Source organism: Acipenser ruthenus, chromosome 51 (assembly GCF_902713425.1).
Source record: "Acipenser ruthenus chromosome 51, fAciRut3.2 maternal haplotype, whole genome shotgun sequence".
Lineage (NCBI taxonomy): Eukaryota > Metazoa > Chordata > Actinopteri > Acipenseriformes > Acipenseridae > Acipenser > Acipenser ruthenus.
The window spans coordinates 8,532,983-8,539,416 of NC_081239.1; positions in this window are offsets into that span (position 1 = coordinate 8,532,983).

The window sequence follows — 6,434 nt, forward strand, 5'->3', positions numbered from 1 at the left end:
TTTTATGTAATTGCTCTTATTGGAAATCATTCTCGTGTTTATCATGCTTACTATGTGTTCTTACTGGACTCATATCAGCAAATAGTTACTATCAGGTTTAGCTGCTCTTAGTCGAATTCGCTCTTATAATTTACTGTGTGCTTTATTATTTTGCTCTTACTTGAATTGATTTTATGGTACTTTCATATCTGCTCTTATCTGTATTATGATATTCTGTAATGTGATGTTTTATAACGTGATACTTTGTACTGTGATAACTTGTAACAACTGTAAGTCGACCTGAATGTCTAAGAAATAAATACTAATAACAGTAGTAATGATGTCATTGCTGATTTTCACTACCTGTACTACCCATTGTAAACAGCAGAGGGCAGCAGCGACCGCTTGTCACGGAGCTGTGTTCAGATCAAATAACATGTTAGTTTAATACAGTGGTGGCCGGTACGTGGATCGCAGAGATTTTCGGTGGATGTCGGGTCGAATCACAGCATATACTCACACAACAGTGTTTGTTTCGGATGATGGGCAGAGTCTTCTGTGTCGTCCAGTAGCACAGATGAAATCTCAACAGTTTCTGCGTCAGAGATGAACAAAATGCTTGTGTGAAAATACAGTTTAATTTAGGCGCACGTAGGCGACTAGAAATTCCTAAAGGTAGACTATAAAAAATAAACGTGATTTATTTTTTCAGCTGGAAAGTAAAACCAAAAAAAACTCACATTCGGATCTAAACTCTAAACTCAATCGTAATGCACCCTGGGAATGTAGTTTATTGGTGTCCACTGCCCACTGTTAATCACACATTAAAAACTACAAATCCCATACCCGCCAGTTTCACTGATTTATCAGTGCGATGGCTACTCGTTTCCAGACAGTTTGTCAAACCAAGATGAGGAAAATAACAAATTCAGATATGTCTGCGTCTTTACAGGACATGAGCAATGCAGGTGTGTCAGAAATTGAAAGCGAACAGGGAGCTTCGAGTTAGTTGCAGCGTGTTCACAGTCGTGTAAAATACAACTTCAACCAACAGTGGCTAAAAGATTTCCCTTGGCTTAAGTTAGACAATGTTAAAAAAAAAACCATGTTGTGCCCGTTTTATCAGGATGCAGGGGAACTGATGGCAGGACAGACTGCATTTTAACAGAGAGCCAGGAGATCAAACATGAAAATATCTTAAACACAGCGCTTCAAAACGGAGAGGCAGCTCAGCGCGCCGCCATGAACAGCAAGCAGCGCCTTCTGAGGAACATGCGAGCAGACAGCTAAAATAAATACATAAATAAATAAAACGTTAACCATTTTAATTGTGTTGATGCAAAAGAATTAAACTGCACACGTGTTATGTAAGAAAGAAGGAACAAAAAGATCTGTAGACATTCAACAATACGTTTAAGCAAAATATTATTATTATTATTATTATTATTATTATTATTATTATTATTTGTGTGTGTGTCCCTAAATGTCAGTGCGCGTCAAGCATTTATATTAAATCTCGCTTATAATTGCTGGTCATAGCTTTTAGTTGGTCAAAGCAAGTATTTTTTAATACAGTGCTATTTGAGTATTTAAAATATGGTTATCTTCAAAATTAAAATATCATCAACGGTGTGTTAATTAAACGAAGCGCCTGACGCCGCTCGGAACTTTGGCATTTTTAAATCCTAACGGTCTCTGCTCAGCGGAGTGGAATGTTCAGGAGCCGGTTGCCTAGCAGCGTCTCCGCCTCCTTCTCTGCCCCGCCCCCTCTCTCCCTCTCTCGTTGCTCCAGCTAGGAGTTCACATTCAGCTTCCTTAGATTATATAGCGCCATTCTTTACTAACTTTTACAAATGAGCTTATTGGAGGCTTCGTGTTTTTAAGATGGTTCAGGTGCAGTCCGGGCAGACTGACTGCAGCATCATTACAGTATACCGCACTGCGCTCGGCTTTGTGTGGAGGCTGATACACAAAATACACACTGAGACACAAACACACACTGAGACAAACAAACTGAGACACACACACACAGGTACAATTATGTTATGTTAGAGGCAAGTTAAATATTTAACTAAATGTTATGTATTTAAATATTTAGCTAAATGTTAAATCTAGTTAAGAGATTTAAGATGTATTTAAATATTTAGCTAAATGTTAAATCTACTTAAGAGAGATTTAAGATTTATTTAAATATTTAGCTATCAGTGATCTCACACACATCGGTGATCTCACACACCTCAGTGACCTCACACACCTCAGTGACCTCACACACCTCAATGATCTCACACACACATCAGTGATCTCACACACCTCCGTGATCTCACACACCTCAGTGATCTCACACACCTCAGTGATCTCACACACCTCCGTGATCTCACACACCTCAGTGACCTCACACACCTCAGTGACCTCACACACATCAGTGATCTCACACACATCAGTGATCTCACACACATCAGTGACCTCACACACCTCAGTGACCTCACACACATCAGTGATCTCACACACATCAGTGATCTCACACACATCGGTGATCTCACACACCTCAGTGACCTCACACACCTCAGTGACCTCACACACCTCAATGATCTCACACACACATCAGTGATCTCACACACCTCCGTGATCTCACACACCTCAGTGATCTCACACACCTCAGTGATCTCACACACCTCCGTGATCTCACACACCTCAGTGACCTCACACACCTCAGTGACCTCACACACATCAGTGATCTCACACACATCAGTGATCTCACACACATCAGTGACCTCACACACCTCAGTGACCTCACACACATCAGTGATCTCACACACATCAGTGATCTCACACACATCAGTGACCTCACACACCTCAGTGACCTCACACACATCAGTGATCTCACACACATCAGTGATCTCACACACATCGGTGATCTCACACACCTCAGTGACCTCACACACCTCAGTGACCTCACACACCTCAATGATCTCACACACACATCAGTGATCTCACACACCTCCGTGATCTCACACACCTCAGTGATCTCACACACCTCAGTGATCTCACACACCTCCGTGATCTCACACACCTCAGTGACCTCACACACCTCAGTGACCTCACACACATCAGTGATCTCACACACATCAGTGATCTCACACACATCAGTGACCTCACACACCTCAGTGACCTCACACACATCAGTGATCTCACACACATCAGTGACCTCACACACAGGTCTCAGCTGTTGGTGTTCTGAGCTGGCATCAGTGTAGATATTATTTTCTGAGCTGAGCTGAGCTTTCATGGCATCGGAGATCTTGTTTTTTTTTGAGCTGGCATGGCACAGAGATGTTAGTTTCTAAGCAAATAAATGACTTCATACAGCACAGATATACAGCTAGCTTATGTAATTTCCTTGCCCAAATTTGGTCTCATTTCCCTAGCATGATCCATGGTGTGAGACAAAGCATATTAAAAGTGAACATTAAACATTAAAAGCGTTTCTTCTTCACTTTACCAATGTCAGCAGAAACCCGGATACTATTGATCATGCTAGTTTAACTGATCGCCTTGAAAGTTGGATAGGGCTTTCAGGAACTGTTTTAGACTGGCTTAGGTCATATCTTATGGACAGGCAGAATTTTGTTTCAATAGCAGACTCTGTATCACAATTATCCACTATCTCCTGTGGTGACCCCAGGGCTCCATTCTTGGCCCCTTACTATTCTCCTTATACATGCTACCATTGGGCATGATTATCCATAAACACCATGTACATCTTCACTGTGATGCTGACGACACACAACTTTACATCTCTGTGAAACCTGGGGATATATCAGTTGTCTCCACCCTAATTGCATGTCTGTTGGAGGTGGAAAGCTGGATGTCCCAACATTTTTTGCAGTTAAATTCAGGTAACTGTAGTTGGAGCAGAAATTGGAGTTGGTAAATTCTATAAAAACTAATTTAGGTAAATATAATTCAAATATAAATTCCAAAGCCAGAAACCTGGGATTTGTAATTGATTCTGATTTATGATTTGAGGGTCATATTCACAATACCACTAAAGTGTCCTTTTATTATTTATGTAACATTGCCAAGATTAGGTCTTTTTATCATTGCCTGATGCTGAGAAGCTAATTCATGTGTCTGTGCTGTGTGTCTGTACTGTATGTGTGTCAGTGTGTCTGTGCTGTGTGTCTGTACTGTGGATGTGTGTCAGTGTGTCTGTACTGTATGTGTGTCAGTGTGTCTGTGCTGTGTGTCTGTACTGTATGTGTGTCAGTGTGTCTGTGCTGTGTGTCTGTACTGGATGTGTGTCAGTGTGACTGTGCTGTGTGTCTGTACTGGATGTGTGTCAGTGTGTCTGTGCTGTGTATCTGTACTGTATGTGTGTCAGTGTGTCTGTGCTGTGTGTCTGTACTGTATGTGTGTCAGTGTGTCTGTGCTGTGTGTCTGTACTGTATGTGTGTCAGTGTGTCTGTGCTGTGTGTCTGTACTGTATGTGTGTCAGTGTGTCTGTGCTGTGTGTCTGTACTGTATGTGTGTCAGTGTGTCTGTGCTGTGTGTCTGTACTGTAAGTGTGTCAGTGTGTCTGTGCTGTGTGTCTGTACTGTATGTGTGTCAGTGTGTCTGTGCTGTGTGTCTGTACTGTATGTGTGTCGGTGTGTCTGTGCTGTGTGTCTGTACTGTATGTGTGTCGGTGTGTCTGTGCTGTGTGTCTGTACTGTATGTGTGTCGGTGTGTCTGTGCTGTGTGTCTGTACTGTATGTGTGTCAGTGTGTCTGTGCTATGTGTCTGTACTGTATGTGTGTCAGTGTGTCTGTGCTGTGTGTCTGTACTGTAAGTGTGTCAGTGTGTCTGTGCTGTGTGTCTGTACTGTATGTGTGTCAGTGTGTCTGTGCTGTGTGTCTGTACTGTATGTGTGTCAGTGTGTCTGTGCTGTGTGTCTGTACTGTATGTGTGTCAGTGTGTCTGTGCTGTGTGTCTGTACTGTATGTGTGTCAGTGTGTCTGTGCTGTGTGTCTGTACTGTATGTGTGTCAGTGTGTCTGTGCTGTGTGTCTGTACTGTGTGTGTGTCAGTGTGTCTGTGCTGTGTGTCTGTACGGTATGTGTGTCAGTGTGTCTGTGCTGTGTATCTGTACTGTATGTGTGTCAGTGTGTCTGTGCTGTGTGTCTGTACTGTATGTGTGTCAGTGTGTCTGTGCTGTGTGTCTGTACTGTATGTGTGTCAGTGTGTCTGTGCTGTGTGTCTGTACTGTATGTGTGTCAGTGTGTCTGTGCTGTATGTGTGTCAGTGTGTCTGTGCTGTGTGTCTGTGCTCTATGTGTGTCAGTGTGTCTGTGCTGTGTGTCTGTACTGTATGTGTGTCAGTGTGTCTGTGCTGTGTATCTGTACTGTATGTGTGTCAGTGTGTCTGTGCTGTGTGTCTGTGCTCTATGTGTGTCAGTGTGTCTGTGCTGTGTATCTGTGCTGTGCGTCTGTACTGTATGTGTGTCAGTGTGTCTGTGCTGTGTGTCTGTGCTGTATGTGTGTCAGTGTGTCTGTGCTGTGTGTCTGTGCTCTATGTGTGTCAGTGTGTCTGTGCTGTATCTGTGCTGTGTGTGTGTCAGTGTGTCTGTGCTGTGTATCTGTACTGTATGTGTGTCAGTGTGTCTGTGCTGTGTGTCTGTACTGTATGTGTGTCAGTGTGTCTGTGCTGTGTGTCTGTACTGTATGTGCGTCAGTGTGTCTGTTCTGTGTATCTGTACTGTATGTGCGTCAGTGTGTCTGTGCTGTGTGTCTGTACTGTATGTGCGTCAGTGTGTCTGTGCTGTGTGTCTGTGCTGTGTGTGCGTCAGTGTGTCTGTGCTGTGTGTCTGTGCTGTGTGTGTGTCAGTGTGTCTGTGCTGTGTATCTGTACTGTATGTGTGTCAGTGTGTCTGTGCTGTGTGTCTGTGCTGTGTGTGTGTCAGTGTGTCTGTGCTGTGTGTCTGTACTATATGTGTGTCAGTGTGTCTGTGCTGTGTGTCTGTACTGTGTGTGTGTCAGTGTGTCTGTGCTGTGTGTCTGTACTGTGTGTGTGTCAGTGTGTCTGTGCTGTGTGTCTGCACTGTATGTGTGTCAGTGTTTCTGTGCTGTGTGTCTGTACTGTATGTGTGTCAGTGTGTCTGTGCTGTGTGTCTGTACTGTGTGTGTGTCAGTGTGTCTGTGCTGTGTGTCTGTACTGTGTGTGTGTCAGTGTGTCTGTGCTGTGTGTCTGTACTGTATGTGTGTGTCAGTGTGTGTGTGCTGTGTGTCTGTACTGTATGTGTGTCAGTGTGTCTGTGCTGTGTGTCTGTACTGTATGTGTGTCCGTGTGTCTGTGCTGTGTGTCTGTACTGTATGTGTGTCAGTGTGTCTGTGCTGTGTGTCTGTGTGCATAACCAATGGAACAGGCCCCGCCCCCAGCCCTGCTGAATTCCACAGAATAAGAAGCAGAGACACAGAGAGG